The 23,748-nt window shown below is 45.5% G+C and overlaps 1 protein-coding gene across 4 annotated transcripts in view; it reads left to right on the forward strand.

The window, feature by feature from the left end:
• Positions 1-23,748, forward strand: part of CDK12 (cyclin dependent kinase 12) — a 135,436-nt gene that overhangs the window by 98,940 nt on the left and 12,748 nt on the right. For 2 of the 4 annotated variants that reach the window (XR_003550608.1, XR_003550609.1), the window contains 3 exons: positions 3,307-3,413; positions 3,872-4,010; positions 17,795-17,842. The gene's annotated coding sequence lies outside the window, so the exon portion shown is untranslated. The remainder of the gene's footprint in view (positions 1-3,306; positions 3,414-3,871; positions 4,011-17,794; positions 17,843-23,748) is intronic. The other 2 variants (XR_335621.3, XR_335623.3) reach the window with 1 other exon arrangement.

The following is a 23,748-nucleotide window of genomic DNA, read 5'->3' on the forward strand; positions in this document are numbered from 1 at the left end:
GAGGAGGGGCAGAGGTTGGGGCGGGGGGGGGGGAGGATTTAAAAATCATAAGCAGAAAAGCTGAGAACTTTTCATGTTCTATACCTTTAGTATTAATTTTTTAGGCCAGCCAGTGATGTGGTGGTTAAGGCGGCTTGATCCCACATGGCTTGACTATGTGGTTCAAGTCCCAGAGCGGCAGCTTGAAAAACAGGCCAGAGAGAATTGAGGAGAAGAGATTACCTTGTTGCCTTTCCCCCTGGGCATTGCTTTCCCACATCCTCCTCTCTCTTTCTCTGTCTCTCTCCCTGCTGAGCACGTGCACCCTATAGCAAACTTTAAAAATAAAAGTAATTTTTTTTCTGTGACATGCAAATTGTACAAGTGTAATGGTCATTTAGAGTTGAGAGCTGGGGGTGGGGGGCAGCAGGTGGCGTGGTAGTTAAGGTGCTGGACTCCCACATGGCCAGCCGTGGTTCAAGTCCTGAACCTGGTGATTGCTTTCTCTCTTTTCCTCTCTCTCTTCCCCTCTTTCTCTCTTATCAAATTAAAAATAATAGTAATAAAATTAAGCAGTTATTTAAAAAAAGAAAAAAGGAGTTAAGAGCTCTGGCTCATTGGAAAGCAGGTGGCAACTGCGACCAAAGATCACAATGCTCTGAGTTATCCCAGAGCTCAAAGAGCACTTTGCCATCATCTCTCAAACTTAGGAAAAGATCCTCAGAGGTAGTGTTAGGAACTCACTCAAAACCTCAACTCAGGCTCCTTTTCATTATCATACAGCTATATTGAAAAGAAAAATCAAGAGGATGGCAGGTGACATAATGGTTAAGGGGCTGGACTCCCACATGGCTGACTGTGGTTCGAGTCCCAAACATGTCTGTTTCTCATTCTGTCCCCCCAAAATAAATACAGTTAAATAAAATCATTCTTTTAGAAAAAATAAAGAGGAAAAAATCAAAAGGAAGGAAGAAAGAAAACACCTCATCTGCTGGAAAACTAAGGTGGGGGAAGTAGTCTCTGAATGAGAGATGGAATTATAGAATTTAGAGCAAGATGAGATTATTCTCTGAGATGACAGGAAGGGGGAGCTCTACTCTCTCTTGTTTTTGTTTTTTAGTTTTAAGTTGTTTGGTGGTGCTCTTCAGTGAGGCAGAAGGGAGGTAATGTGTGGTGCTCCACAATGGCCTAAACCCTAAACTGTGTTCAGTTGGCTGACATGCACGGCAGATTCTCTACGTCATCTCACTTTGGTGCCAAGATTACTTTCCTCTCTTTGTCCCTCTCCTGGATGTTTCTACAGTTACTTCCAGTGCTTACTTTTTCTGAGTATATGAGTCTGGGGCTCACTAATAAGCAGAGAAGTGAATGCTGAAGGATCCCTAAGCTGGAAGGAGACTTTTGAAGGGGAAAAGGCACCCTTATGCAGCTTAAAGATAGTTATGGGTGGGTCGAAGAGGCAGGGGATATGCAAAATGAACATTGTCTGCTGATGACAAAGACATACATCCCAATACATACTACATTTTGGCTATCACATCCTAAATGATACATAGGGGGAATGTGGAGTTAGTCTCAAGCAAATTCATCCCTGCCTAAAGAACGTATGGTAGGCCCATTTGCCCAAATTACAGCAGATCTGCTGTCCTGCAGACATTTCTGTTTCATAATCAAGATTTTTTTTTTTTTTGCCTCAGAGCCCTCCTTTTTTAAAATTAATACTTTTTATTTTTTTTAAGATTTTTGCCATAGGGCATGTGTACTTGCCAGAGACAGAGAAAGAAAATGAAAAATCACCCTCACCCTCCCAGGGGGATGGCCATGCTACAGTCCCTTCTCCATTCTTCTCCTGGGATTTTGGGCATGCACGCACACACATCCAGCATGATTTTCAAGCCACTGGGTCCCGGACTTGAACCCTAGTCAGCTATATGGGAGTCCAATGCCTTAGCCACCACACCACCCATTGGCTCCTAAGTAATATTTTTAAAAATTGTTTTAATTAATTTAACCAGAGAGGGACAGAGGAAAAGAGAGATAAATAGGAAAAGTGAGAAAGCAAGCCACCAGGACGGGGACTAGAGTCCAGTGTCCTTAACCACCACGCCACCTGCCAGCCCTCTAAGTAATATTTTTTACTGACAATGTTACAGTGTAATTTTTCAGTGCAGCAATGGTTAAATCAGGATAATTAGTATACCCATCATCTCAACCGTTTGTAGCATTATATACAGTAACTTGTCAGCCACATTCTCCCCACTGTATTTTGTAACACTAGACATTGTTTTCTCTGTCTGCAATTTTGTTTCCATTAATCAACATCCTTGTAGCCCCCTACTTCCTTCCCAGCATCCAGTGCTCACTTTACATCTCTACTTCTATGAATTTTTTTTCCAATTTTCATATATGAGAAAGAACATGTATTTTTCTTTCTGTGTCTGGCTTATTTCACTTAACATAATGTCCTCTGGGTTAAAGTGTTTCTTAAAGAAGCCATTACTGGCATGAAAGCCTCAAATCCAAGCTGGTAATCTGATTTAAAACTAGGTGGTTTTAGGGCTGGCAAGTGGTGTGGTGGTTAAGGGTGCTGGACTACCATGTGGCTGACCACGGTTAGAGTACTGGACCTGGCAGTTTGCTTTTTCACTTTCTCTTTCTCACTTGTCCCTCTTTGGTCAAATTAAAATAAATAAATAAAGCTAAAATCATAAAAATCATTCTTTTAAAAAATAAATAAATAAACCAGGCCGCCGTGGGGGCAGCAGGTGGCGTGGTGGTTAAGGCCACTGGACTCCCACATGGCCACCATGGTTCAAGTCCCAGACCTGGCAGCTTGTTTTCTCACTTTCCCTCTCATTTTCACTTTTGCTCCATCCCTTCCTGGTCAAATTAAAATAATTTTTTTAATTAAATAAAAATAATTCTTTAAAAAGAAAAAAAAACCTAGGCGGCCTTCTCCAAGTCACTTTTATTAGCCCTTATATTAACTAGTAATCTTCTTGCCCTTTATAATTCTTAGTTTCACAACTTGTATTTCCGTTGAATTTCCTAACATGTCTAAGTATAGGGGCCACGATTTTGCTTTCATCAGCCTGGGAGCAAGTTCCTTGGAGATAGGAACCTTAGAACAATTGTACCTCTCTGTAGGAGCATACTTAAGGTTCGTCTGAATGTACCTGGAGAATTCAGGGTAAAGGGAATTGGGAATCTGGTAATGACCACTATCACAGTTACCTACCACACCATGCTCCCTGTGTGAAAGACCAACCCCTTTGGTGTCTGGTCCCTTGTCTCATGACTAATATAACCTGTCATTCTTCTTTACAGGTGGCAGCAACGGCAGGGATGGCCCCTGAGTAATTTGGTGATGTCCATCAGTCACTTCGCATACAGAGCCTGGCAAATTCAGTGTCTTCCACAGAACCAAAAGCCAGGTAGGGACCCAAGACCAGCCAGAGGCTGCCGGCCTGCCTTTGTAAGGGGTAACCCAACCCTTACCCCACCCTTGGTCTCAGGGAAATGTCTGATTCCCAAAGATCTCCAGAGGACTATCCTTAGCTTTTTATTGGGTCCTATAATGATGTTCTGTCTTGTAGTTAACAAGGTCTTCCTTCCAACTAGGGTGGGTAACCGCCTCTCTTAGCACCAGTGGTTATCTCATTCCAGTCCCTTCCTCTTAGCCAGCAGCGTTCATGGAACCTCCTCTGTGGTGGAATACTGATGTCAGTCACTTGGTTGCTCTGGGCTCCTTTCCTCTAGCACAGCTGCCCTACTTGACCTTTACCCCTGCCTTCTTTCCCAAAAAGGTGTTTTCTGTTCCTTTCTTCTGAGTAAAGATAGGGCAGTGTCATCTTCTCTCACTTCCTTTCATCATTCTCTACCTCCTTTCCAGGCTCAGTGGGAGATTCCTTCTGCCCAAACACTGTGAGACACTAGAAGCAGAGGCCTGCAAGCCTGCTTTCTCCATCCCCGATATCCAGACCTGCAGGTCACCAGTCTACAGTGCTCATCCTTAACCTTTTTACCTGCTGGTAGGTGTGCTGCTCCCCTGTCAATCCCAAACAGGGTCACATTTCTCTCTGGGAGTATATCTCTTGTTAAATATTTCCAACGAAGAAAAGGTCTTGATAACTCAATTATGTCTTTTGAAACTTGCTGTAGGGAGGGGCCAGTGGGTGGCATGGTGATTGAGGCGCTGGACTCCCACATAGCTGACTACGGTTCTAATCCCAGACCTGATGGCTTGTGTTCTCACTTTCTATTTCTGGTCAAATTAAAAAATAAATAATTGGGACCAACAGATGGCATAATGGTTGCATTACTGAATTCCCACATAGTCCACATGGTTCGAGTCCCAGACCTGGCAGCTTAAAACTCAAGCAGGGCATGTGTGCATGCATGCCCAAAATCTCAAGAGGAGACTGGAAGAAAAGGGATTGTGGTATTCTCATCCCCCTGAGAGGTGATTTCTTGCTTTCTGTCTCTCTGTCTCTCTCTTTCTGGCGAGCACATACAGTCTATAGCAAAAACCTCTCTAAAAAGAAAAAAAGGAATAAATAATAACAAATAAAATTAATATCTTTTTAAAAATGTGCTATAGAGTACATGCACTTGGTAGAGAAAGACGGAAATGTAGAGAGCTAAAGATAGAAAATGAGAAACACAGGACTAGCAGGTACTGTGGTGGTTGAGGCACTGGACCTCCCACATGGCTGACCATGGTTTGAGTCCCACACCTGGTGGCTTACTTTCTCACTTTCCCTCTCTCTCTGTTTCTCTCTAGTAAAATTAAAATAAATGAGTAAAAAAATAAAATTAAATAATTATTTTTTTAAAAAAATGAGGGGCCAGCAGGAGGTTAAGCACTGGACTCCCACATGACTGACCATGGTTTGAGGCCCTGGCGGCTTGCATTCTCACTTTCCCTCTTTCTCTCGCTCATTTTGTCCCTCTCTGGTCAAATTAAAATAAGTAAATCGATAAGTAAAGTTAAATAAATAATTCTTCTTTTTTTTTTAGAGGTTTTTGTGATAGGGTGCATGCACTCTTTAAAAGACAGAGAGACAAAGTGAGAGATCACCTCCCGGGGGGATGGCCATGCCACAATCCCTTCTCCTTCATTCTCCTCTCGGGATCTTGGGCACACATGCACACATGCCCAGTGTGAGTTTAAGCCACCAGGTCCAGGATTTGAACCATGGTCGACTACATGGAGTCCAATGACATAGCCATTACGCCAGCTACTGGTCCTAAATAAAATAATTCTTTATTTTTTTTCTTTTTTTGAGAGGTTTTTGCTATAGGACATGTGCGCTCACCAGAAAGACAGAGAGAGACAGAGAGATAGAAAATGAGAAATCACCTCCAGGGGTGATGGCCACACCACAATCCCTTTGCTTCTATTCTCCTCTCGGGATCTTGGGCATGCATGCACATGTGCCTGGTGTGAGTTTAAGCTACTGGGTCCGGGATTCGAACCGCAGTAGTCCAATGACATAGCCATTACACTAACTGCTGATCCCCCAAATAAAATAATTCTTTAAAAAGGGAGGGGGGCTGGCAGGTGGCACAATGGTTTAGGTGCTGGATTCCCACATGTCCAACCATGGTTTGAGTCCTAGACCTGGCAACTTGCTTTCTCACTTTCCCTTTCTCTCTCTCTCTGTCTCTCTCTGGTCAAATTAAAAATATTAATAATAACAAATAAAATGAATAATTCTTGGGAAAAATAGAAGAAGATGAGAAACACTCCCCAGAGGGGATGGCCATGCCACAATTCTCTATTCTTTCAGGACTTTGGGCTAGCATGCACATACATCTGATGTGTTTCTTGAGCCTCCGGTCCAGGACTTGATCCATGTGGGATCCAGCCACCCCTTAACCACCATGCCATTGGCTGGCCCCAGCTTTCTGTCTTGAAAACATCCATCTCTGGTCTTCGTTTTTTTGTTGTTATTGTTTTTGTTTTTTTTTTTCAGGTTTTTGTCATAGAGTTCATATGCTGGCCAGAGACAGAGAGTGAGAAATCACCCCACCACCCACCGAAAGGGGATGGCCATACCACAATCCCCTCTCCATTCCTCTCTTGGGATTTTGGTCACAGATGCACATGCTCAGAGTGCTTTTCTCTTTTTTATTTTTTTAAATATTATTATTTTAATTTATTTTATACATTCAATCATTGTATATAACTACAACTTGTAAAATGAATTTATCCAACATGACTCAGAGCGATTTTCAAACCACTGGATCCAGGACTTGAACTGCCATGTGGGAATCTAGCGCCTTAAACACCGTGCCATCTGCTGGTGCCCAGCCCTAGCTTTTAGAGAACCCCTCTCCTGGTGTCAAATGTTGGTTGACCTACATAAGTGCAGAGCCATTTCCCCCATTTAGTGGATGTGTGAAGGGACCAGTAAACAGATGGTATTTAATAGGAGAGGAAGGTTTAATGACAAGCAGCCCTTCTCTTGGGGGCTGGGAGTCTGAAGCCCCAGATGTGTATCCTTCCCAGTGGCCTGGCATCCTGAAAGGGTATCTGGATATTTTGAAGGAAAAGTATTTTATCTGGTTCCCATTCTCCAGAACCAGTATTTTAGACTCTTGAGAGTTCCTCTGTTCCTACTTATTCTCCCAGGGAGTGAATAGCTGTATTGTAGAATCAATCAGTAGAATCAACTAATAGGTATTACCCTGTCTTGAGCTCAAGTGTCAGCTCTCTCAGGCCTGTGGAGAGTTGGCAAGGGGACTACATCCCCCTGTCTCCTGGGCACTGGAGGTGGCATCTGCCTGTTCTCTTTTACTTTACTTATTTTTTTATTAAAAAAAATTATTGGTGGCCAGCAGGTGGCATAGTGGTTAAGGCACTAGACATCCACATGGCCAACTGTGGTTCAAATCCTGAAGTCATACACTGGGCACATGTGCATGTGTGCCCAAGTCCTGGGAAGAGAATGGAGGAGAAGGGATTGTGGCACGGCCATCCCTCCTGCGGAGTGGTTTCTCACTTTCCCTCTCTCTCTGTCTCTATCTTTTTGGTGAGCACGCACACCCTAAGGCAAAAACCTCTAAAAAATATATTTATTTTTAAATCATCAGAGCACATACACACTCATGAGAGTTAGACAAAGAGGAAGAAAGCACCCTCCAGTGGGGCATGGTCACACTGCAATCCTTTCTCCTCTAGTTTTCCAACATGTTGGGATTTGGAGCACACACATGTACACGTGCACCCAGTGAGTTTTTAAGCCACTGGAACTGGGAGTCAGACTGCAATCTGCTATCTAGCTGCCTTAACTGCTGTGCTAGGGGCATTCCCAGTTTATCATTTTAACAATAGCCCTCCTCTCTAAGCAGGGATTGTCACTTCTGCAATTAAACAGCTCAGTAGCTGACCCAAGTGTCAGCTCTGGGTACGGTGCTTTCTCCTTTGGCAGACATATGCAATAAATTAGAGGTGGAACAGGTGAGACAGGGTGAATAGAAGTATAGAATAGGGGGACCGGCAGGTGGTGTGGTGGTTGAGGGTGCTGAACTCCCACATGGCCAGCTGCGGTTTGAATCCTGGACCTGGAGGCTTGCTTTTTCACTTTCCCTCTCTCTCTCTCTGGAAATATTAAAATAATAATAAATAAAGTTAAATAAAATGATTCTTTAAAAAATAATTTAAAAAAAAGAATAGAATAGGTATTCTAAAATGGGATATTTCTGGATCAACAGATGGCATAATGGTTATGTTGCTGGACTTCCACATAGTCGATTACAGTTTTGAGTCCCAGACCCAGTGCTTAAAACTCATGCCAGGCACATGTGTGTGCATGTCCAAAATCCTGAGAAGAGAATGGAAGAGAAGAGATTCCAGCATGGCCATCCCCCAGGGAGGTAATTTCTCACTTTCTGTTTCTCTGTCTCTCTGGTGAGTGCATGTGCCCTATAATAAAACAAAACAAAACAAAAAAACTCTCAAAAAAAAAAAAGAAAATGAGTTAGCTCACCACAAGTAGTTAAGCAGTAGTTATGCAGTTATGCATGAGATACATTGATGGCACAGAGAGCACCGGATTATTCTGCCACCTGCCTGTCAACAAGGAAGTCTGATTACTCAAAGCAGCCATGCCCGTTGGGCAGCTGCAGTCTTGGTTTCTGCCACATGAGGGCACTGCTGACCAATTAAAAGTTAGGTCCTTTAGCTCCTTTAGCAGACTGGGTGAGGGCACCCTTTCCCGAAAACGGGGGTCAGAAATAGAGTCCAAGAACCAAGACCCAAGAAACTAGAAGAATAGCTGGTACCACTTTTTATTCCTTTAAAATGGTCTGAGACCCTAAACTCCTTACCCTAGTGGCCTGGCTCAGTGTGCTCTCTGCTGAACTTAGGAAACCTCTAGCACCTTGCCCAGGTGCCTTTCTCTCACAGGATGCAGCAGGCTCGTCCACCCCACTGTTGGCCTTCTTCACAGTAGTTTCTTCCCGGTTCACAGAGCAGTGATGTCTTTGGTTTTCAGGGGGGGAAAAATCTCTTACAATTGTTCTGAGAAAAATGTCTTTGTTAGTAAGAAAGTGTTGGTGCGGAGACTGAAGACTAGGAGGAGTCACCCCATCAGCCCTCCAGCACACATCTGCAGAACTCAGGGTAGTCTAGTGGCTAGACTACACCCCAGGACACCCTAGGCTTTGAGTCAAAAAGAAGTGTCAGAAAGCAGGAGAGGAAGTGGTTCTGCTCTGACCCATGAACCTCATACTTACCCTGTGCCATGACACTGCTTCAGATGCCAATGGCCACGGGACCACTATGGGAATGAGGACCCCACAGTTGACCCTCGGTCTTCATGAAACCCTTCCCAGCTGAACAGGCTAAGGGCGATGACATAGGTTCTCCTCCTCCTTCCTACCCCATGCCTGAGGGCCCCTCCCCAGGAGGACAGCTTGATTAAACAGTCGGTGCTGCTGGAATTACTGCACAGCTGGCGCTCCCCCCAGCACCCCGAGCAGAGCAGCAGCGCAGATTAAAATCTCCAATTAGCGTTAAAGTGAAGTGAGGAGGTGCTGAGGCTGCCAAGGAGGCCAGGTGGGGGCCCCTGGGTTGGCATGCCCCCCTGCCCCTGCCTAGATTCCAAGTGCTACCCTTAGTCACCCCATCTTTCCTAACTCCTCTCCCAACAGCTCTCAGTGCCTGTTAGCTTTGCATCTCTTGGGGCCAGAGGGCTTTGTTGGAGGAGGTGGGGCAGATGCCTTACCTGGCAAAATGCTGGGGACCCTGCAAGTATAGAGGAGAATAAGAGCAGTCATTGCTCATCAAGGGAGACGCCCTGCTCAGTTTGCCAGGCAGCCAGGCCAAGGTGATTTCATGCTATTGCTGCTGCTTTTTGCTTAGAGAAAGGGCAAAGAGGACAGGTCCCTCCAGGCCCTCTTACCTATAAGATGCTGGGAACACAGTGCTCACATGAACATCCGTCTCTGTGTATTTAATCCTGTCTGACCCATCGGATAGCTCTTTCCTTCCTCCTTCCATTCTCTCAGCTTTCCTGTGGGCAGGGGTAGGCACAGCCAGGCTTGGGAGCATCGCCATGCCCTGCCACCTGGGTCCCAGCCGCCTCCTCGTTATCTTCTTCCCAGTTGGAAGAAGAGCAGAGATATGCCCGGAATGGAGACTCTTCCAACCCCTGAACATCACACCCCCTCCTTAGCTCTCTTTACCCTGTGCACTTCTGCCCTTGATCCATCAAGTCCAGAAGGGCAGCACAGCTAGCCACACCCTCTAAGTGCCCTCTGCCCCTTTAAGGAAAATGGAGGTGGGTACCCAGCTGACTAAACCTACTCACACCTCCAGAAATTAGACACCAGGGCACAGTGCCACCCTCCCAGGCTGGCACATGCTACCCTGGCAGAGGTTCAAATAGCCCTGCCCCCATCATGCCCCCACCTCTATGTCTTCTTCCACTCTCTCCCTCTTTCTTCCCCTCTCTCTTTTTTTTCTCAACTCAAAGCACAGCTGAGCCTTAAAAGGCGGGGGGTAGGGAGGGAGACCAAGCTGGGGCAGAGGGGTGTAGAGCTCCAATAGCACGTTTTCACCTGCCATTTAATTGGATGTATTTTTAATTAATGGGACCTCAGGGACCAACATGAGACAATCTGATCTCTGAATAGGGACAGGGGAGGGATTGGGTAAGGGAGGAGGATTGGGCCACTGGGTGCGGTTACCAGGAACCCGGGCCCATCAATCACTGGCCACTTTGCGTTCTGGCATGGAGAATAGAGGTGTAGAGGAGGAAGGGAGGTGCTGGGAGAGGGGCTGGATTTCCCCCCTACTTGCCAAGACTTCCAAAAGGGGTGGAACTATACTGGTTGGCTCAGGTCTGGGGCCCAAATTACAGACAGAATATTAGGTGAGGCTGTTTTCTTTCTCTTGGGATTTTGTCTGGTTGGGCTTGTCCCAGGGAATGCTGTAAAATTAAGAAAGGAAGGTGTGGGACAGAGCTTTGAGATCTTTTAAGAGAGCAGACAAGAGCTAGGGACTTTAGAATGAGAGACTGTGTGGAGAGAAAAGACGAAGGGCAGAATTCAGAGATATTTCTGTACGTGTTGAGATAAAATAAATGCCATGGAGATTACAATGCAAAATGGCATGCAAATGAGGCCTGGTGCCTTTCAGAGTATGAATCATAGAACCTTACTGTTGCAAGGAAGGTAATTTACAGCTCACTTGCCAGACCCTTCATTTTACAGATGTGGAAACTGAGACCCAAAGAGGGGAAATCAGTTGAATCCTGTCCTAGACTTGCTTTGTGTTTCTGGATTTGGAGAATTGCTAGGAACACAGGAAAAAGAAAGGTCCGTAGGTGTTGGGGGAGGAGAGTCAAGGGAAGAGAGAGGTGGAACATTAATTGCCATTGCTCTAAGTTTCACATCTCTGTCCCCCACATCTTGTAAGCAACTTAGGGGAGCACCTTCTATGAAGCATTCCTGGAGGACCCTTCCTTCTTACTGCCTATTTCAGATGTTGTCCATCCATTCCTTTGCATCCAAGTAGATCCCCCGCAGACTCCCATTCCATGGAATTTTACCATGTCCCATTAGGCCTACAGGGAAGGAAATGTACCAGTTACCCCAACTCCTTAACCAAGAAATAAATCTCCCAGTTAAGACTAAAATTGAATTTTTTTTTTTTTTTTGAATTACCATAGGTTTCCCTGCTCCAATGTAAGCCCCTGGAGAAAGTTTTCCTAAAAATAAAGTTAGAATTGGTCTTACACCTCTTGCCTCATTTCTAAGCCTAGAACAGACAGCATTCAAGTTCAAGACTCTGAAGGCTGAATTAGAAATGCCTTGAGCCAGCAAATGGCGTCACTGGACTCCCACAAAATCAACCGCAATTTGAGTCCTAAACTCTATGCCTTGAAATTCACACCAGGTACATGTGTGTGCATGCCCCCAAATCCCTAGAGGAGACTGACGGAGGGATTGCAGCATGGCCATCCCCGTTGAGGGATGAGTTCTCACTTTTTGCCTCCCTGTGTCTTTCTGTCTCTCTGGCAAGTGCACACACCCTATAGCAAAAAATTCTAAAAAAGAAAGAAAAAGAAATGCCTCTGAGGGGGCCAGCAGATGGTGTAGTAGTTACATCTTTCATGACTGACCATAGTTCGAATCCGGACCCGGTGGCTTGAAACTCATGCCAGGCACGTGTGTGTACACATGAGTGTCCAAGATCCCAAGAGAAGAATGGAGAAGGGGTTGCAATGTGACCATCTCCCCAGGAAGTGATTTCTCATGTTCCTGCTCACTGTCTCTGTCTCTGTTTCTCTCCAGTGAGTGCATGTGCCCTAAGGCACAAACCTCTACCCCCCCCAAAAAAAAAGAAATGCCTCTGAATTCTGGGGCCAACAGACTGGCGTAGCAATTGTGTCCCTGGACTCATATGGCAGACTGTGGTTTGAGTTCCAGAACCGGTAACTTGAAAATTATGCCTGGTGGGGCCACAGGTCGCATGGTTGTTAAGGGCGCTAGACTCCCACATGGCCAACCACGGTTCAAGTCCCAGACCTGGCAGCTTGCTTTCTCTCTCTCTCTCTCTCTGTCCCTCTCTGGTCAAATTAAAATAAATTAATAGATAAATAAAATTAAATTAAATTTTTTTTTTAAAAAAAAGAGGGGTCAGCAGGTGCATGGTGATTAAGGACGCTGGACTCCCACATGACCGACCCTGGTTTGAGACCTGGACCTGGCAGCTTGCTTTCTCATTTACTCTCTCTCTCTCTCTTGCTTTTACTCTACCCTTCTCTGGTCAAATTAAAAATAAATTAATTAATAAATAAATAAAGTCAAATAAAATAATTCTTAAAAAAAAATCATGCCTGGCCCATGTTTTATTGTGCCCAAGATCCTGGGAGGAGAATGGAGGATAAGGGATTATAGTGTGGCCATACCCTTTAGGAGGTGATTTCTCACTTTCCCTCTCACTATCTCTGTCTCTCTCTCTCTCTCTGGCCAGCACACACACCTTAAGGCAAAAATGTCTTAAAAAAAAAAAGCCTCAATTCACACAGTGTCATGGCCCCTTATTTATTTGTTTTGTTTTGTTTTATCAATTTATTTCAGAGAGAGGGGAGACGTGGAGAGTTGGAGAAATAAGTACCCCCAACTGGGTCCTTACACCATGATCCACCCCTAGTCTTAGCCACCCCAGATTATAGACTTATTATGTGGACTAGGAGGTCCTGGGACCTTCCCATGTCGGTCCACGTGAGTTTCTATTGTGTTGTTGCCTGGCCCCACCATGACGCTTACTGAACTCTCAGGCCTTTTCTGGGTTTTGTGGTATTGGTACACATTGGCGAGAAGGGCACATTTCCAGCTGTCTCCATCCAGATCCTCTGGCTTCTGTCACTGATCACATAGTAGGGTTAAGGAAGAAAGGAGTGAAGGAGAAGGGGGGCTTCCCACCAGACTACCAAAAGTGGCGATTCTTGGCGTCTTCCTCCATTCTTAAAAATTGCAACATTTTTTGTTCTGTGCTTCATGAGCCCAAGTTGGGGTCAGGGGCATGGAGATCACAGAGCTTAGGAAGCAGTGCCAGTAGATATTGTCACACTCTCCAGGTCCTTAACATCCTTCTTTTAGTACCTGATTTTTTATTGTTGTTAAGGTTTTTGCCATAGGGTACATGCATTCATGAGAGACTGACAGAAGAAAAGTGAGAAATCATCCCCGGGCAGATGGCCACACTACAATCCCTTCTCCTTCAGTCTCCTCTAGGGATGCTGAGCACACATGCACATGCACCCAGCCTAATTTTCAAGCCATGTATCTGGGGCTCTAACTGCGATCAACCATGTGGGAGTCCAGCATCTTAACCACGACACCACCTGCTGGCCCCAGTACTCATAATTTTTTTTTAGTTTGTTTGTTTGTATATTTATTTCTTCCATAAGCAAGAGAGAAGAAAAAAAGAGAGAACCCCAAATAGGGTCCCATCACCACAGTCCATCTCCCAGCCTTCAGCCAGCCCTAGGTCATGGGCATTCGTGCTCCCAGTGTACTCAGGGATGCCTCCAGACTTGAATCAGAACCTTTCCATGTGGGATTACCTTGTGGAGCATCATGTTTTTACTACTGCACCACTGTCAGGTCCCTCTTATCCCATTTTATCTCCAAAGCCTGTGAGGAAGAGCAAGATCTGCCTCTCTGAGTACCCCCAACTTTGCCCTAGAGTCATCTCCTTGGCAGTCTGAGTCCCTTTCTTCTTTGCTGTGGACAGGATGAGAAGGACCCCCTCACATCCAAGACAATCTGGAAATAATCCATTTACAGGGGCCAGAAGGTAACATAGTGGTTAAGACTCTGGACTCCCACATGTTTGACCACAGTTTGAGTTCTCGATCCCGCAGCTTGAAACATGCTAGGTGCGTGTATGTGTATGCCCAAAATCCTGAGAGGAGAATGAACTGGGGTGTGGCCAGCCCCCCTTGGGGATGAGTTTTTGCTGTCCATCTCTTTTTCTGGTGAGTGCACTCACCCTATAGCAAAAATCTCTCAATAAATAAATTAATAAAGGTAGCTGCTATTCCCAATTTGGAATGCGGAGCCATGTAAGGGTATGTAGTGAAGGAGCTGAGTGGCAGGTTTTCCGTAAGCCTTCTTTCTCAGCCTTCATCCATCCTTACTCCAACATATTCAAGGCATAGTGAAGGACTAAGGAGCCCTTAAAGCACTCACTCTAGATTCTGGGTGTTTCTCTAAGGAACAGACCTTCCCTCTCCCAATTCTCTGTCAGGCCCGCCTCACACTCCCAAAATTTAGCTAAGGATCCCAAATCTACAGTCTGGAGTCAGCTGCTTTGAAATCTACAAGAAACCCCTTTTGAGGGGAAAAGGGGTAGGCTTGAAGTGAGTGGGAGACCATGGTAGAATTCCCTGAACTCTGGAGAAAAGGGACTAGTTGAGGTGCTTGGCACTGGTCCAGGGATCAGCTTTTACTCTAATGAGACACCTTTCTTCCTTCTCTCCTGTTTTTCCCGCTGGTTGAAGAGAGATCTGGTTGTCAGAATCTCCTACCTTTACACTTTTTTTTTTTTTTTTTTTTTTTAATTTCCATAGTCTGTGTGTGCTATCCAGAGAGAGGTAGAGAACTCCCACGGTGGGGTGTGGCCACTATACAATCCTTTTTCCTCCCTTTGTCCTCCTGTCAGGATTTTGGGCACATATATACCTGGCATATTTTTCTTTCTTTCTTCTTTTCTTAAAGAAGTATTTTATTTAACTTTATTTATTTATTCATTTATTTTAACTTAACTAGAGAGGGACACAGAGTGAGTGAGACAGAGAGAAAGAGAGAAAGTAAGAAAGCAAGCTGCCAGGTACAGGACTCGAACCGCAGTCGGCTATGTGGGACTCAAACTAAGGTCAGCCATATGGGATCTGACTCCCTGTGCTCAGGGTTTAATGGCTGTACTACAGGACCAGCCTCTACCTTGACACTCTGAAGGTTGTGATGCAGGTTCCCTCTCTGTAGCTCCCAAAGCCATGAAAGGGGAAAAGGCAGGCAGAGAAAAAGGTGCCATGAGGCCCACCCACAACCAAGAGAGAAGGCAAAGGAGAAGAAACTGACCACAAAGGAAGCCAGGAGGAAATGCCTGCTCTGGAAACATCATCCTTACCCAGTCCTCTCTGGATCCCCTCTTGCATGTCGACAAGGCTGTGTGTCTGAGTGTGCCAGCTCTCCTGGCTGGTGATCCTTCTCTGCTGTATAGGCAGCCGGCTCTCTGCCCCAGCACAGAGCACATGCTGGGGTCTCTCACTGCTTTGCTACTCATCTCAGTGTGTCTGTGTTGCAGATTCCTAGAGATGAAGGAGGGCCTGGGGCCCTGCCAGTAGGAAGATGGTGAGCTCTGGGGCCCAGTGAGTGCATATCCGCCTGACTGGAGGAGAGTGGGGAGTAAAAGGCTGCTGGCAGCTCAGCAAAGCTCAAGGTTCTGGTGACTCACAGCAGTGGGGGTGGCTCATGAAAACAACACAGGGGAAGGGGGCTCAGGCTTGTTAGAGCTCTTTTCCTCATTACTCTCCACTCTGAGCACTGTAGTTGAAGATCTCTCATCTGGATTGTGGGGCAAGGGGAGGGCCCAAGTATGAAGGAAGAGGAGAACAGGAGTAGAAACTGAACATTCCCGATGAGAGTCTTCCCATTGAAGAAAGGATAGGAGAGGCCAGATATTCTTGCCCTTCCATGTCCTTGGCTGCACAGAGACTTCTAGGCATCCACATGTGCTGGGCAGCTCAGTGCCTCTGGACACCTTCCAGAAGAGGGGCTTTTCACATAGGCACAGTTACTCCTTGCTCTCATTTTACTGCCCAGAATTCTGGTTACTCAACTGACACCAAATTTTTATTTACTTTTTATTTTTGTTCTTCTTCTTATTATTATTATTATTTTGGAGAGATTTTTGCCATAGGGTGCATGTGCCCACCAGAGAGACAGAAAGCAAGAAGTCACCCCTCCCTAGGGGGGCATACCATGCCACAGTCCCTTCTCCTCCATTCTCCTTTCAGGATTTTAGGCATGCATGCACCCACACCCAATGTGAGCTTAAGCTGCCAGGTCTAGGGCTCAAACCACGGTCCATTATGTGGGATTCCAGCGACGTAATCATTATGCCATCTGCTGGTCCTGAAACCAAATTATTATTTATTTAACTTATTTCATTGATGCATTCACCACAGAGCAAGAGCGAGCACTCCAATGGATTGTTGTCATGTCATAATCCTTTTTCCTCCATTCCTCCTTCCCATCAGGACTTTGGTCATATGTGCCTGGTGTGTTTGCAAACTGCCAGGGGTGGGACCAGTTGGCTGTGTGGGATCTGGCTCCCTTAACCACCACACTATAGGACTGGCCCCCACATTTTTAGAAACTTTTTAAAGAACCCCCAAACCAAAAAAGCATTGTTGGAGAATTAGAACTTAAAAAGATTACTACCTGGTCTCAGTACTCTCTTTCCTAAAAACAGATACCTGGGGGGACCAGCAGGTGATATGGTGGTTAAGACACTGCACACTTCCACATGGCTGACCAGGGTTCGAGTCCTGGATCTGATGGTTTGCTTTCTCACTTTCCCTCTCTCTCTCTCTCTCTGTCTATCTCTGGTCAAATTAAAATAATAAATGAGTGAGTAAGTCAAATTTTAAAAAGAGAAAATAAACAGATATCTGGGACAAGAAAGGAACAGCTGGGGGCTCTTAGGCTTCTGAACCAGGATGTTGGTATAGGCTAGGAAGTGGGCACAGAACCATAAATCTTCAAAAGTGCTAATTTTCACTTTCAGGCCAGGTGAACCGTGTGCATCCTATTTTTTCTAAATCAGAGGGATGATAGGATACTGTGTTTTAGATCACTCTAGGAGAAAAAGATCATAAAGTAGACCAAGAGACCCACCTATACCTCTGACCACAGTCCTAAGGGCCCATGACTGGAACTGGCAAAGGGAAACAGCTATTAGGGTCAGTGTATCCAGACACTTAGTAATAAACACTCCCACCCCTAACTTTAGAGAAGGATGATCTGAGAGCATAGGCATTCTGTGACAGAACCTGAGTTCTCATTTCCCTATTTACGTTTCTTTCATTGCTGACACTGCTCTCCAGCCAGGAGAGAGCTCTCTGGGCAGAGGAGCCCTCTGCCCAGCTGCTCCTGGTGATCCAGAGATGGCTTTGGTTGGAGAAAAGGACAGACCAGCAGGTCCTTGTACAGGATCACGGGACCAGCTTCACTCTCCCAGCTCTCCCTCGCAGCATCAGAATCCTAGGAGCCTCTGCAGAATACTCATAATAAAGCTCAGTCCTGAACTAAACTAACACACCACCTGGCCCAGGGTATAAAAGTGAAGTCCTGGATATAAAGGTGAGGGTGACCTGGGTGTCCCAGGTGTGGTATAGGCTGGTATAGGGAGTTTGGCTCCTGGAGAGATATATAAGAACCCTTCGTGGGATCAGCAGTTGGCATAATGGCTATGTCACTGGACTCCCATGTAGGTGACCACGGTTTGAGTCCCAGACCCGGTGGCTTAAACTCAAGCCAGGTGTATGTGCATACGTGCCCAAGATCCCGAGAGGAGAATGAAGGAGAAGGGATTGTGGCATAGCTATCCCCCTGGGGGGTGATTTCTTGCTTTCTGTCTCTCTGTCTCTCTTTCTGGCAAGTGCACATGCCCTATAGCAAAAATCTCTCCCCCAAAAAAGAAGAATCATTCCTTAATACCACATGCTTTCTAATCCTCCTCTTTTTCAAACCTCTTTCTCTGCTCCTTTTTTTTTTTACCTCCCTTTAGCCGATTCCATTCCTGGCCACTTCATCCCTTCCAGTTTGAGAAGACATGGTGAGTAGGTGTCTGTTCCCTATACTTTTCTCTCTCCTTTCCTCCCAGCTCCCAACTAAGAGCTGCTCCCATTTGAACTGTCCACCAGGGAATGCCACCAGGATCTAAACCCAGGGTCCCAGCCTCTGCTGTTCCTCTGATCCGGAATTCCACTAGGCTGAGGCCCTCATCCTTCACAATAGTATACCCAGGCTAGACTGGCCTGTGCACTGCCATTGAAGGCTCTGCCCTGGAACACAGGGCACCTTAGAGGTACAGTGGGGTCCTGGCTCTAAATGCATGTATGCCTGTGCATTGGGCACCTTGGTTTATTAGTGTTATTTCAGCATTGTGATGCAGAGAGAGTAAGTATAACAGCTGCTCCTTGCTTGCAGTGTTTATTGTTACCTAGAGACAACCTCCTGGCTTTTTCCCAGCTCCCCCTCCCCCAAGCCCAACCCCCTCCTTGCCAACCATCCTGCTCTCCCCACACTGATGGGAAATTTATAGCTTGCCCATACCATGCCTTTAACCCTCTCCTGTCCATAGGGTAGATGGGCCAATGGAAACCAAGGAGCAGTGGGCATCATAATATGAGGGAAGCAGGGAAAGAAGAATGGCACCTCCCTTTCATTCTGTGTGTCCAGTCTCAGGCCCCAGCTATCCTCCTAGAGAGCTTTGGACCTAGCCTTGAGATCCTGGAAGAGCTCCTTTGGACCTAGACTTGGGATTCTAGCATCCTCCTCGCAAAATTATTCCCTTCCCTGGGTGTGTCTAAGCCTCCAGTCAGGTTGCCTAGACCTGAACAAATACAGCAAGGTGATATTGAAGTGAGAGGGGTAAATACAGAGTGGGAGAACTCTAGCCCCTTTCTTTCTGTCAGAGCAAGAGGTAGCTATAGAGATGTCATATTGAGAAGAATAAGAGGCTCTGGCTTGAAGGATGCTGGACAGACCTCCACAGCTGGGTAGATGTCAAACCTGAAGCCCGCTGCTAAGCATAGTGGGAAAAACTGACCCCCTTAACTTCACCCTGAGCCCAGCACTAAGGTCCCAAGAGATTTCAAGGCCATTCTCCGAACTGGTTTTCCTGGTTAGCTAGGCTATTCCTTTTTGCTTATCCTTCCTAGTCCATTTTCTCCTGCATGTCTTTTGGTTTGGTATCTTGGGGCAGATCCAAGAGACAGGCATTCTAGTCATAGCCTTGACAAAGCTGAGGAAAGGGAAGTCCCTTCATCCCCTCCTGATCTAGGACCTTTCATGGAAGGGCACCATATCATCTATTCACCATCCTTACTAGGAACGGAAGTGAAAAAAAAGGATGAGATTTTGGTAGGAAGAATAGAGGTGATGACATATGAAAATCTTATTCTTAGGATGGAAGACTTCAGAATGGGCCTACTACTATTTAGAGAATTTCCTTTAATCTTTGTTTGTTTGTTTGTTTGTTTTTTAAAATTCTGTAGAGTGTGTGTGTTCAGTGGAGCTAGGCAGAGAGAGGTTAAGTGAGAAAGTCCATCTCCACCACAGGGAGGATGACCACGCCACAGTCCCTTCTCTATTCTCCTCTTGGGATTTTGGGCATACATGCCCACATACTCAGCATGTTATTTAAGCTGCCAGGTTCAGAACTTAAACCAGTGGCCAGCCCACTTTAGAAAATTTTCCTCTTGTCTGTGATGTGTTCAAGTCTGTGCCCACCTGAGACGTACTGGAAGAACAGGGTTACTTTTTAAGGTCTCCTCCAAACACCCTCAACACAAGTTCCACACAGTATACCCCTCTTCAGTTCTTCTTTGTTTTTATTTAATTGTATTATTTTTTAAAAAAATAATTATTTATTATCATTCTTTTTCAGTTTTGACCACAGAGAGAGAGGGAGAGCAAACTGCCAGGCCCAGGACTCAAACTCTGGTCAGCCATGTTGGGGTCTAGCGCCTTTAACCACTATGCCACCTGCCGCCCTCTTCAGTTCTTCTAAATATAGAATGTGTGATGGTTAATTCATAAGTTTAAGAGACAGACAACCCTAGGTTCCAGTGCTAGCTCTGCTGCCTACCACTTATGCTACCTTGGCAAGACACTTAAACCCTAGTTTTCTTGTCTATGAAATGCAGATAAACAGCTATCCCTTAAGGTTGTGAGAATTTCATGAAATAATGTGTATAAAGCACCTATGACAATAGGTGAGCTAGTAAATACTATTGGTGCAAAATAGTACTGTTACTTTTATGGAGTCAGCAAGGGCTGACGTTGCTTCAAAGAGTCTGATTTCCCTGAGATTACAGGCCAAATGTGTGTCTGTGCATATGCTGGGTTTTCATGATGGAGAATAGGGATGGCAGTCCCCTGAAAAGGAAGTAGCTTCAGTCCCTTGACCCTGACTTCCCAAGAAATCAGTTCTCCCATTCCCATACCTCTCAAGTCAGGAGCACCTCAGCCACCGTTCTGCCTAGTTCCATCCAGGAGGCAGCTGGGAGAAACAGCCATTAAAAGGACAACAGCAGCTAGCAATTGCTGGGCATGTCACAGTACATTGTCAAGTACATTCAACTATGTTAGTTCTTTTGGTATTCAGAAGAAGGCAGTAAGGACCAGCAGTTGGCATAATGGCTATGTCACTGGACTTCCATGTAGTTGACCGCAGTTCAAGTCCCAGACCTGGTGGCTTGAACTCAAGCCAGGTGTGTGTGCGTGTGTGCCCAAGATCCTGAGAGGAGACTGTGGGAGAAGGGATTGCAGCATGGCCATCTCCCCTGGGGTGGGGGGGTGATTTCTTGCTTTCTGTCTCTCTCTGTCTTTCTGGCGAGTGCATGAGCCCTATAACAAAATCCTCTTAAAAAATAAATAAATAAATAAAATAAAACAGAAGGCAGTAAAGACAAAAGAACCCCATTTACTGAGTGCCTGTTATGCATCAAGCATTGTGCTGGGTGTATTTTTCAAAGTGTGTTTAAAATCTCATAGAGTATTTCATCACCTACATGTTGTGATTTATTCTTTTTTTTTTCCCCAAGGTTTTTAACATAGGATACATGCGCTCACTTGCCAGAGAGAGTCAGTGAGAGGGAAAGTGAGAAATCACCCGTCAGGGAGGATGGCTATGTGGCAGGCCCTTCTCCTCCATTCTCCTCCTGGGATTTTGGGCATGCACACACACATGCCCAATGTGATTTTCCAGCCCCTGAGTCTGGGACTTGAACCATGGCCATGTGGGAGTCCGGTGTCTAAACGACTATGTCACCTGCTGGCTCCTATATTGTGATGTATAAGAATCTTCATCCCCTTTTTGTACAAGGTGTGTGTAATGTTTTAGATCATCTCACTGTGTGGCTGTCCTTTCTCAGCCTCCCAAGTACCTGGGACTACAGGTGCACACCACTGAGCCAGGCTTTTTTTTTTTTTTTTTTTTTTTTTTCCAAGTCACTGTGTGCTCACCAGAGAGAGAAAGCAAGAGGGAACCTGGGAAAGCACCTCCCATGGGGGAGGTAGGTGGTCACACTGCAATCCCTTCTCTACTTTCTCCTTCTGGGATTGTGGGCACGCGCACACACGTATCCTGTGTTTTTCAAGTTTCTGGGTCCAGGACTCAAACTGCATGGTTAGCCCTAACTACCATGCCATACACTGGCCCTGCATCTGGCATTTTAGGATGAGCCAGGAATTGAACTCCAATCTCCCATGCGGCCCGAGCCTGCCAAGCAGTAGCACCCAATGTGCAATACCATGGTGGAACCTCATCTTCTATTTTTAATTATGTAGATATTTTTACTGTTATAGGTAATATTATAATGAATATCCAAACTGTAGAACTTAATGATTTTTTTTTAAGTTCTGCTGTAGGGTGTGTGTAATCTCCAAAGACAGAGAGACAGACAGAAAAAAGAACATGAGAAATCACTCCTGAGGGAGGATGGCTACAACCCGAATCCCTTCTCCTTTATTCCCTCAGGATTTGGGGCAAGCATGTCCATGTGCCAGGCATGATTTTCAAGCTGCCAGGTGCACGACTTGAACTACACACTTGGCCATGTGGAATCCAACACTTTAACCATGTCACCTGCTGACCCAAACTTAATACATTTTTAATATAAATTCCAAGAAATAGTAGGGGTAAGGTGCTGGACTCTCACATGGCTGACCTCTGCTCAAGTCCTGGATTTGGCGGCTTGAAACTCATGCCAGGTGCATGTGCATGTGTGTCCAAAATCCCAGAAGAAGAAGGTATTGAGGTGTGGTCATCCCCTCTGGGGGATGATTTCTCACTTTTCCTCTCACTGTCTCTTTCTCTCTCTCTCTCTCTATTTCACTGGCAAGCACACATGCCCTATGGCAAAAACCTTAAAATATATATATAAATATATGTATATTTATACATATTTTATATATTTGTGTGGGTGTATATATATATGTATATGTATATATGCATATATATATTCTATACAAAGCTGTGTCATGAGTTTTCCACTGACTCAATAGAATCACTAGGTCAACAGATATAAACACCCACCCGTCAAGGGATCATTTTATTGATGTATCCTATGAGAATGCTTTTTATTAATCTTCCTCTTTGGAATTGTACAATGGAAACACAAAGCCAACCTCCCTCCCATTCCCAGCTGAGACATTAATAATCTATCAGAGTTGGTTTTGTTTTCTGGTTTGAGGTACCTGTACTCACCAGAGGGGGAGAGGGGGGAAGTGAGAAATCTCCTGTGGGGAGGTAGGGGGTGATGGCCATGCCACAGTCCCTTCTCCAGTTTCTTCTCAGGGTTTTGGGCATGCACATACAGGTGCCCAGCATGAATTTCAAGCCTCTGGGTCTGGGACTTGAACCACGCAGTTGGCCATGTGGGATCCAGCCACCTTAACCTCCACACAATCTGCTGGCCCTCTATCAGAGCTTTTGTTAAAAAGAAGAAGAAGAAAGAATTATTTATCTGGTGCCAGCAGTTAGTGTAATGGCTATGTTGCTGGACTCCCACGTAGTTGACCGCAGTTCACGTCCCACACCCAGTGGCTTAAAATTCACGCCGGGCGCGTGTGCGTATGTGCCCAAGATCCCAAGAGGAGAATGGAGGAGAAGGGATTGTGGCATGGACATCCCTCAGGGGGTGATTTCTTGCTTTCTGCCTCTGTCTCTCTCTGTCTTTCTGGCAATCACACGAACCCTATAGCAAAAAGCTCCCCCCCAAAAATGGAAATACACAGTCCATATAAAAGTTATAAGTATATAGCGTTTTAGGATTGTCTTTTTTTTCTGATTTTTTTGGAGAATTTTTTGCTATAGGGTTCGTGTGATTGCCAGAAAGACAGAGAGAGACAGAGGCAGAAAGCAAGAAATCACCCCCCAGGGGGATAGCTATGCCACAATCCCTTCTCCTCCATTCTCCTCTTGAGATTTTGGGCATGCATGCACTAAGTATATAGCGTTTTAGGATTGTCTTTTTTTTCTGATTTTTTTGGAGAATTTTTTGCTATAGGGTTCGTGTGATTGCCAGAAAGACAGAGAGAGACAGAGAGAGAAAGTGAAAAATCACCCCCCGCCCCCCCGTCTCCAAGGGGATAGTTATGCTACAGTTCCTTCTCCATTCTCCTCTTGAGATTTTGGGCATGCATGCACATGTGCCTGGCATGATTTCAGGCCACTGGGTCCAGAACTCAAACCATGATCAGCCATGTGGAAGCCTAGCACCTTAACCACCACACTACCTGCTGGTCTCTGCCAATCCCAGCATTGGCATTTTTCTGCAGCATAATTCCCTGGAAACCTGTCCAAGTTTTTGTATCAGGTATGAATGTCCCAGTTTGTTTAACTATTCAACTGTTGAGGGACATCTGGGCCGATTTCCAGTTTTTGAGTGTTACAAATAAAGCTACTATGAACAGGGACCAGAAGGTGGCGTGGTGGTTAAGGACACTGAACTC

Source organism: Tupaia chinensis, unplaced genomic scaffold (assembly GCF_000334495.1).
Source record: "Tupaia chinensis unplaced genomic scaffold, TupChi_1.0 Scaffold000477_1, whole genome shotgun sequence".
Lineage (NCBI taxonomy): Eukaryota > Metazoa > Chordata > Mammalia > Scandentia > Tupaiidae > Tupaia > Tupaia belangeri.